The following is an 8,344-nucleotide window of genomic DNA, read 5'->3' as shown; positions in this document are numbered from 1 at the left end:
TTTTTCCTGTGGAGCTTTGCAGCATTAGAAAACTGGTGGTCCCAGAGAGGAAAGTGAGACAGCAATAAAAACTAGTCGGAGTTTCTGTTTCCCACTAAAAAAAAGAATCTTTTGTTTCCATCTTTGTCTCTTCAGGAAAAGATTTTAGCGATTATTTTTTTCTGGGTCAATCCGATCATACATTCAACAGCTACAGTCACTGCTTGGAAGTTTAGCAGCATGGAGGCGTAGCCAAGAAGCTCAGTGGGCGTGACACAGCGCGCCAATAGGCACTTTCACTTGTGTGTTAGGCAAAAGAAGGGGTTGCGGCTCGGAGGCGGCTGCCTGTGATTGGGCGATGGTTCAGGAACGGGTGGAAGTTCCTCTAGTGACGGGTGTCCTGTTGTTCTGAGCATGCGCAGTGTCCGGAATTTCACAGGGGGTGTATTGGACGCGGTAAAGCTTGGACTGCAGAGTGTGTGTAGGCCGCCTGTAGCTGCAGCAGCGGTGGTCTCTGGAGCCCCCGAGTAGTGTAGCCGCCTCGGGCTGTGTGGACTTGTGTAGAAAGGGACTGGAGTAGACTAAGCTGCGTGTCAGGCTCTGTGCCCGCACCGGTAAGAGGTGAGTTCCGCCTATGTGTACTGCACTGCATCCGGTCATCTGCATCCTGCCAGGGCGGCTTTGTGCTGAGCCTGTGGCCTCACTCTATATCCGGGGATTATGTTACATGTAGAGAAGGCAGTGCTGCTCGCTGCCTTCCTTTCATAGCAATGGGGTGCCAGGGTGTTACAGGCCTTTCATAGCAATGAGGTGCCAGGGTGTTACAGGCCTTTCATAGTAAGGGATGCCAGGGTGTTACAGGCCTTTCATAGCAAGGGATGCCAGGGTGTTACAGGCCTTTCATAGCAAGGGATGCCAGGGTGCTACAGGTTTCTCATAGCAAGAGATGCCAGGGTGCTACAGGCCTTTCATGGTAAGGGGGTGCCAGGGTGCTACAGGCCTTTCATGGTAAGGGGGTGCCAGGGTGCAACAGGCCTTTCATGGTAAGGGGGTGCCATGGTGCTACAGGCCTTTCATGGTAAGGGGGTGCCAGAGTGCTACAAACCTTTCCTGGTAAGGGGGGTGCCAGGGTGCTACAGGCTTTTCACGGTAAGGGAGTGCCAGGGTGCTACAAACCTTTCCTGGTAAGGGGGGTGCCAGGGTGCTACAGGCTTTTCACAGCAAGGGGTGCCAGGGTGCTACTGGCCTTTCATGGTAAGGGGTGCCAGGGTGCTACAGGCCTTTCATGGTAAGGGAGTGTCAGGGAGCTACTAGGCTTACCGCAGGACAACTGGGCAGCCCGGGATGAAGGCAAGGGAGCCAGCAGCGAGTATGCGGCTGGAGGAACCCCCAGGTAAGTATACATGGTGTAGTGGTAAACGTCTCATGTAAACTTTAATTCCTGGGAGCTACCACAGTTACACTGCAGCAATCGCAAATCACCCACGATTTGCCACATCGTGGAAGTGCTGCAATTTCTCCATGATTCCATAAGCGATCGCGATTTAACTACTGTAGCCTCTAATGTGAGCGCTCACAAAATGCTGCGAGCAGTGTTTAGCAATCACAACTCCGCTATTGGGACCATCCTCATAGGGATTCCATTGGTGTAGCGTTATGCTTATCACTGGTTATTGGCTAGCACTGCAAAAGCATTCTTAGTAGGTGGGAGGCTCAAGTCTGTATTTCTGTTATTTCAGGAATGCTGATATTATCTGCATATAGATGATAAAAAGTGGGAACAAACAGTTACTGGCAAGCCCTGGAACATATTGCTAAACCCAGGGCCAACCTATTGATTGGGCAGGGATGTCTAATGCTGGGTACACACCATGCGTTTTCCCGCTCGATCCGCCGGTCAATCGGAATCGTATTTCCGCATGCTCGATTCTGGCTGTGATTGTTCCTGATGTTGATTTTGCATACTTAACATGCAAATCGAATGGCCGGAACGATCGAATCCCTAAAAGCACGTCGGAAATAGTCGAATCGATCTCGATCGAGCGGGAAAACGCATGGTGTGTACCGTGCATACAGACACAAAGATCGTCACCTTCAGGCATTGGGGCTTGATCCCTGGGGCAACGGTTCAGGCTGTGTGCTGTACAGACGAGTTGTCTTTTTTTTTTTTTTTTTTCTTTTTTTCTTCTTTTACCAACCCATAGATGACTACTCTGCATATAGACCGACTGGTGTCAACCAAATGATGATAATTTGAGATGCTTTCAGGTGACAGTCTGATTTCTGTACAGACATAACTAATCTCAGGGTTGTTATTAGTTGCTGTGTATTGGCGTGGAGGTGGTCCACTACTTCAAGGTTCTATTGTGGGAGGTTGTTAGTATGTCTAGTCATGTGCTACATGTACTAGAACATGCGGATAGATGATTTACATTTGGAAAGCTCTGGATTTGGACATACGGTATAAACAATGCTTTTTGGCTGTTTTCAGTGTGCTTTATAGTACCCTTGAAGTGAAAATGTGTGCTTTAAGCCCATGGTGAGCTAGATTACCTTCTGCTTCCACTCTTCCTGCTTCTCTTTCTTCGGGGATTCTTCCAGTTCCCCATTACCTATCCTTGTCATGAGCCACTGTCACCCTCTGTCATATAGTCCTGAGGAAGTTGCAGAGTACAAGCAGTTCAGAACTGAGCATGCAGGAGTTGTGAACCGTGCATGCGTAGTATAAAGCACTTGTGTACAAAAGAAACAAAAAACTTGCTATTTTTCTCGCATGTGTTGTTCGGGAACTCGCACATGCCCATTTCAGAGCAAAATCAGTGCCGTATGCAAGATGTACTGTACATGAGGACACCAAGTACGAGAGGTCTGTAAAGGTGACTATACACTGGCAGACATGGACAACAGATCCCTCTTCCATCATTATCTGATCAGAGTGGGATCTATCTTATTAGATCCCTCCACACACTACACACAGATTTTCAATCAATTTCAGCATGAAATCTTTGAAAAGCATTTAGCCGGATATCTGAAAAAAATAAATAAAATGGCAAGTGTATGGCCTGCTTAATGCCTTAACCACTTGATGACCCAGCCTTTACCCCCCCCCCCCCCCCCCCTTAAGGACCAGCGCTGATCTCGCTGATCTGTGGTGGGTGGGCTCTACAGCTCCCAGCACAGATCAAACACCAGGCAGAGCGACCAGATCGCCCCCCTTTTTTTCCCACCAGGGGGATGATGTGCTGGGGGGGGGGGGGGGGTCTGATCGCTCCTGCCTGCGTGTGGCTGGCGGGGGGGGGGGGGGGGGACCTCAAAGCCCCCTCCACCGCAGGATTCTCCCTCTCCTCCCTCCGTTCCCCGGAGATCGGAGGCTGCACAGGAACGGATCTGTCCTGTGCAGCCTCTAACAGGCTCCTGCCTGTCATGTGACAGCGATCCCCGGCCGCTGATTAGCCGGGGAACGCTGATTTAGTACAACGCTGCTACTGTTAGCAGCATTGTACAAATGTAAACAAAGCGGATTATTTCCGCTTGTGTTTACATTTAGGCTTCTTGCACACCAAGACGTTGCATTAGGTGGCACGTTAAGGTCGCATAACGTGCACCTAACACAACGTATGGTGCTGCAAGAGCCGACGGTAGAGTGAGCCGCGTTAGGCGGCTCGAGTCCTATAATGTCTCCCAGAGTGGCGCTGATTGGCCAGCGGGACCACGTGATGCGGAGCGAGACACTCCGCATCACGTGGTCCCGCCGGCCAATCAGAGCCCGCCAGTGCAGTGAATATTAAGTAGCCATGTGCGCGGCTACTGTAGCTGGCTCTCCCCGCCTCCTCTCCGCCCCACTGCGCATGTGCAAACAGTCTAACGCGGCTATAGCCGCTCCAACGCCGTAGCATGCTGCACTTTGCACAGAACGTGCAGCGTTACATGTAACGCAACGTGGGCTGTGTGAACAGCCCACTTGTGTTACATTGCTGAGCGTTACAGGCGCACTAACGCGTAATGCGTGTGTACGCACTGTCGGCGGACTGACACGGCAGGCAGCTTGGAAATTATTATTATTGTATATCATAAAGCCTTGTACACATGATGGCTTCTGAAGTAATCACCGTACAAATGCACAGCTCACTGCAGTGCGGCCTGGTCTGTCCTGTAGAAACGGAGGATGAATTGGAGGCATCCTGCTACAGAAAATACAATAGAGTAAAGCTGACCATACACAGATTTCCACCCAATGTTCCAGAGCGATTGATTCCTTACAGAAATTATAGATGTTGCATGTATAAAGCTGTCTGTACCACCAGCCTGCAAACTAACAGGATATAAGCTCGACGAAGGCTGCAAGGCCGAAAGCTTGCTTATTTTTATTCATTTTTAGTTAGCCAATAAATGGTATCATCCTGATTTTAAAACTTCTTGCTTTTACTGATGGCTAACACGGTACAATACCCTACTGCTACTTACAGAAATTAATCAATTCAAAAGGAACTTCTTCCTAAAACAGAACACACACCTGATTTATTTAAACACAGATCAGCGTTGAAAGAGGAAAAAAAAGTTACAAAGAAAACTTAACTTTTTATGAAAGATAAAAGCGCAGTAGCGCTGCTAACACATACTAGTTTGGTGAGAAAACCGTGGAAGGTGATACTAATGTATGATATCCTCAGCTTACATTGCAAGGGATAAATTCACTCTTCTCACTGCACTGATGCATACAAAATACACACCCCTACATTAACAACCTGACATGTTTCGGTCCCTCTATAAATGGGGACCTTCCCCAGGGGGAACAAAAAGTGCTAAACGTACAAGGAAGGTGCTACTAAGTCACTGTCTCTCAAACCCGTCTCTGCGACTCCCCAACAGTGCATGCCCCGCAGGCAATCCCACCCCTGCACAGGCCGAGCAACCAGGGTCCCAGCTTTGCCCCTTTTATTTGTGTACGGGGTAACCTGTACCCGGGACGCCACTCAATCTGCCTGCATTTATACATCAGCAAACAGCACCTACATTGGTCTCCACTACTCTGCCGATTCCATTCAGTGACTGAATTGCACAGCACGCATTGTGGACCAGCGATAACTCAGTACTGCGCAACACGAGATGGAACCTCAGACAGTGCTGTCTATGTACCTCCAATGTTTTTGCGTGCCAAACGTTATGAGCATTGCTGAAATGTGCACAGCAAAGGGTATGGGGGGAAAAAAGGCCTAAGGCCTCGTTCACTTATAAGCGGGAATTCCCGCAAAACGCTAGCATTTTTACCAGGGCTGTGGAGTCAGAGCAATTTTGGGTGCCTGAAGTCGGGGAAAAAATGCTCCGACTCCTAATGCATTTAAACTGTAATTCAAATAGAAAATATGATAGTTATTTCTCAGATAATCATCATAAATAATTTATACATACAGTAATAGCTGTGCTTAGTCCACAAACATGAAATAAACCAATCAAAATTAGTTACTTGTGCTGCTTCAATAAAGCAGTCCTCGTATTGGATTGTGACTGTACTGTATATATGATGTGTACACAGGAATCTCTTATATATGTTACGGCCAGGACCCGCAGTGTGGCCACTTCTAGTTCTGGCCGGCCACTTCGGGTTCTGGCCGGCCAATATGCGAAGTGGCCGCAGCGCAGCGGCCAATGTGAGAAATGTTTTGTTTACGCCGTCTCGCTGCGGCCAAATTGATGACAAAACTTGCTTAATTTAATGAAATATAGCCGGCGGCAATGTAATAGATGAAGCCGCCGGCTTTCGCACTGCCTCTCCCCGATCCCCCCTCCCTCCTCTCCCCGCCTCCCATACAATACGTAGCAGCCGGCAGGGACATGCAGCCGGAGAGTCGTTCGTCGCGGCAGGGGAATCCTGCCGTTCCTGCAGTGCGGGTGCTGGAAGAAGCGATGTCTGCAGCCTCCCCCACTCTGCTGCCCTGCTGCGACGAACGACTCTCCAGCTGCATGTCCCCGCTGGCTGCTACGTATTGTATGGGAGGCGGGGAGAGGAGGGTGGGGGATCGGGGAGAGGCAGTGCGAAAGCCGGCAGGTTCTTCTATTACATTGCCGCCGGCTATATTTCATTAAATTAAGCAAGTTTTGTCATCAATTTGGCCGCAGCGAGACGGCGTAAACATTACATTTCTCACATTGGCCGCTGCGCTGCGGCCACTTCACATAGTGGCCGGCCAGAACCCGAAGTGGCCGGCCAGACTAGAAGTGGCCACACTTCGGGTCCTGGCCGTAACATATATACTAAATAACATCTATGCTGTAAGAATAAAGCCTGATGTGCAGCCGTGTCACTAATAGAGATGGTCAATGAGATGGAAATAATTCTGCATTGATGCTGATTTATGCAAATGTATGCACTCCCTTTGCTTATGAAATCAAATAATTTGATATGTTTAAAATTTGGTTTGGTGACTACGAATTAAAGGGTACCTAAGACGGATGAAAAGAGAAAAATTTATACATACCTGGGGCTTCCTCCAGCCCCATTCAGGCTAATCAGTCCATCGCTGTCCTCCACCACCTGGATCTTCTGCTATGAGTCCTGGTAATTCAGCCAGTCAGCGCAGTCCGGCCGCATGCCGCTTCCACAGCCAGGAACATTCTGCACCTGCGCAATAGTGCTGCACAGGTGTAGTACGCTCCCGGTGGCGGAGTGTGTGCATGCGCACTACGCCTGACTGGCTCAAGTACCTGGACTCATAGCAGAAGATCCAGGTGGCGGAGGACAACAAGGGACTGATTAGCCTGAAGGGGGCTGGAGGAAGCCCCAGGTATGTATAAAACTTTAATTTCATCTGTCTCAGGTTTACTTTGTTGCACAGTAGTACTATACTCTACATATGCACTCCCCACAGAGCTGCAGGGAATCCACTGAGAATGTTGTGCACATTGAACACAGAGGTGTTGTCAATCACCCATAAACCTGGTTCAGATTGTGCATGAAGAATGTGTAATAAAGGAAGAATCTTCTCATTCCCCTGCAGAGTACCTGCACATCATTCTTACATGTACCCACAGTTACATTGCCTAGGGCCTGATAGATGTTCTTTGCTCTGGTCTGTTCCTTTTACAAGTACCAAGGAGTAGCTTAAAGGGAATAAATATGGCAGTCTACATATCCTTCTCACTTCAGTTGTCTTTTAAAATTCCTAAGCGTTGGCAGTTAAGAGACAAATTTCATGTTACATTCTTTCAATCAACAAGATTGTAATATGCAAATTAGAGGAGTCGGAGTCGGTGGAATCCTAAACTAAGGAGTCGGAGTCTGTGGATTTTTGTACCGACTCCACAGCCCTGGTTTTTACAAAACTCTACTCCTATTCTACCCAATGGCAGTGTTCTCACTGGTGCGATCGCAGGCGTCTTGCGATTATCGCTAATTGCAAAGGCGTTACCTGCAGCGGTTTGCTGGCAATTCTGGATCTATCGCGATTAGCATGTATAGAACCGCTAATCGCGATCGCTCCCAAAATGCTACTTCATCCAGTGATTTTTTTTTTCCCTGTGTTTATTTCGGAAAAATCGCTCTTGCAAAACGCTAGCGGTAATCGCTAGCGTTTTGCGATTTCCTAGTGTAAACGAGCTGCAATTCAGAGTGTTTATGCATGGAGCAAATAATAACTTGTAAAGACAAGCAAGTTCTAACTAGGCCTAATATCATATGTGCCCAGGTTTGTCTCATCGTGTCACATGTCCGGGTACGGTTTAAGCAGCTGGTAGCAGAAACTTGGGAGCAGTGGTTCTTATTCATGGCAAGAAACTGGCTTTCTGATTTTACTCAAAATAAAGACATTTTTGTAGCGGTACTTGGCATGTTGTGAAAGGAGGCAATTTTCTGAGGTTAAGCTGCCTGCTTGGAAGTTTTGGTTATTAAAGTGACATCACGGTGGCATACAGCAAGAATATGCCCATTAGTACACATTACAAGGCAGAAACTGAACTGACTCATGGATTTGGTCAGGAGGGTGTGTTAGTTTGGTGCATTTGCATAGTGATAGCTGCTATGTTGGCTATGCATTGTTTCATACTGTAGGTCACTGGACAGAGAACAGTCCAGTTTTACATTCTTTTGATGTGGTCACTATTGTCTTTTTGTTTGCTTGTTTTTTGTTGTTCTTCTAGTGAAAAAATGAGCTAGAAGTGCACAAAGCTATTTATCTTACTAGAAGGTTGGATCTCACTGCAGTAAAGTGGTGGTGTTTTTAAAGAGACTCTGTTACAAAAGTTCCCTGGGCGGGGGGGGGGGTACTCACCTCAGTAGGGGGTAGCCACCGGGTCCCAATGAGGCTTACCCCTCCGCTGTAGCCGCAGTCAATCCATCGCTGGCTCCCCCAAAGTCTCCTGCAATCCACGC

At 48.2% G+C, this 8,344-nt stretch overlaps 1 protein-coding gene across 2 annotated transcripts in view; it reads left to right on the top strand.

Annotated features, from left to right (window-relative positions):
• Positions 1-294: 294 nt before the first annotated feature.
• Positions 295-8,344, top strand: part of RAB40C (RAB40C, member RAS oncogene family) — a 64,032-nt gene continuing 55,982 nt past the window's right edge. The window contains exon 1 of one of the 2 annotated variants that reach the window (XM_068244433.1): positions 295-593. The gene's annotated coding sequence lies outside the window, so the exon portion shown is untranslated. Of the gene's footprint in view, positions 601-8,344 lie in introns of both variants that reach the window. The other variant, XM_068244431.1, reaches the window with a different exon arrangement.

Source organism: Hyperolius riggenbachi, chromosome 7 (assembly GCF_040937935.1).
Source record: "Hyperolius riggenbachi isolate aHypRig1 chromosome 7, aHypRig1.pri, whole genome shotgun sequence".
Taxonomy (NCBI): domain Eukaryota; kingdom Metazoa; phylum Chordata; class Amphibia; order Anura; family Hyperoliidae; genus Hyperolius; species Hyperolius riggenbachi.
This window is presented reverse-complemented; position numbering and strand designations above follow the sequence as displayed.